The sequence below is a fragment of the Cystoisospora suis genome, assembly GCF_002600585.1.
Source record: "Cystoisospora suis strain Wien I chromosome Unknown contig_1211, whole genome shotgun sequence".
Classification (NCBI taxonomy): Eukaryota; Apicomplexa; class Conoidasida; order Eucoccidiorida; family Sarcocystidae; genus Cystoisospora; species Cystoisospora suis.
Window position 1 is genome coordinate 32,229 of NW_027154012.1, and position 1,842 is coordinate 34,070.

Here is a 1,842-nt window from a genome sequence, read left to right on the forward strand (position 1 = left end):
AGCAAACGCCAAGTTTCGGTGGAAACCGGAAGAACAGGGAGCTTTTGTGGCCATTAAGCACGCTTTGGTGGATGCCACCCAGGTGGCGCACCCGCAACCAGGGAAGCCCTTTGTGATCGACTGCGATGCGTCAATTTTGGGTCTGGGGGCCGCTCTGGCACAAGCGGATCGCGGGTTTCAACGCCCGATCGCGTTTGCGAGTAGAGCACTCAGGGCGAATGAGCGCAAGTGGACGATAACGGAACTCGAGGCCTTTGCGGTAGTTTGGGCGCTCGAGAGTTTCCGCGATTGGATAGAGGGTTCGCCGACACTCGTGCGAACAGACCATAGTCCACTTTTATGGTTACGCAATAATGCGGCAAAGTCTATGCGGATAGCGCGTTGGGTGCTGAGACTGCAGGACTTCGCCTTCGACCTGCAGCATAAGACAGGCAGGTGCAACGCGGTAGCAGACGCGCTCTCACGCTATCCGGCCGCTGACGCACCGGAGAAACCGCACTACACTATGTGTGATATGAAAGAAAGTGATGGTTTGTGCGCTGTAGTGAACCCTGCGGAGAGATGTCGTGAGTGCTGGGGACAGCACAACGCTTTCGCAGCAGGGGGTGGGTTAGGCACAATAGTCATTCAGCAAAATCCGCAGACTGACCGGCTGGAGCAGCCGCAGCGGACGGAATCTGAAGTTGTTGGTGAGGAAACGATCCGTCACCTTGAAAAGTTAGACCCGGAATGTATTCAAGTACGCCAATTTTTAGCGGGCATTCACGGCGCACGGCTGCCGGTATGGGCTACGCAAGCCAATATGGCCCCATTAGAAGTAGAAGGGGTACTGTATTTTGAGAGCGGGAGTGCGCAGCACGCCGACAAGAGACCGCTCGTCTTCTTACCGCACGCTGTCCGCACGGCTGTCGTGCAGAGATTGCATTCGGGTCAGGAAGCTGGACACTTTGGTCGAAAGAAGACCATAGCAAGAGTCCGCCCACGCTACATTTGGGGCTCAGTAGCCCGCGATGTGGTGAAAGTGTTGCGCACGTGCTGCCAATGTTGGCAGCAGGCCAAGGATGGGTGTCAGAGCTATACGCTCCGACGCGTGCTTTACTCTCCTTCCCTTTTTACGCGTCAATTTTGAGATCTCTGAGCTTTTCTTACTTTTCTTATTTTTCCTTTAATTATTATTTTTTGTTTTAGCGGCTGATGGGTTCTTAGGTTATTTTCCGAGTTGGTGTTTATTCGTTCTCATGATTTATTTGAGGCGTCAACATCGAGTCACGAGAGCGGACAAGTAGCTGGCGCACTCAGCACAGAACAGCTTAGCGTTTTCAGGCACTTAGAATATCAGAGACAGTACAGAAATATTATTGGAATAATTAGTTACTTATATTAGAAGCTTCACTTAGTAATTCTAATTATTATTACGTGCGGGACGGCTAATAGTTGAGTCGTCCACTGCACGGCAGCCGCGGGCGGCGCACTGCGCACGCGCTCCCGCACACAGCCCAGCCTTAGGGAGCCACGCGCGACCGTGGGGGGTGGATAGTTAATTCGGGGAGAGGAATTAATATACTCTTTTACAGACAAAGAGTAGTTCTTCTGGTCACGTCGAGTTGAGAACGAGTTGTTCTCAGTTTCTATTAGTTGGAGAAGCTTAAGAAGTCGTTTGGCTGCAAGTCAGCAGCGGTCTGAGTAAGCGGCGGTGTTGCCGCGAAGTGGTAGTGAACGTCGGTGTCGAGCGAAGACTGTTGTGGGGAGCGTTGTTGTCAGGATTTTACAATCCTGCCCTGATCGTCATCAAATAATGCTCTATTTTTAAGAATGACGATCGCTGTGAGAACGCACCGATGC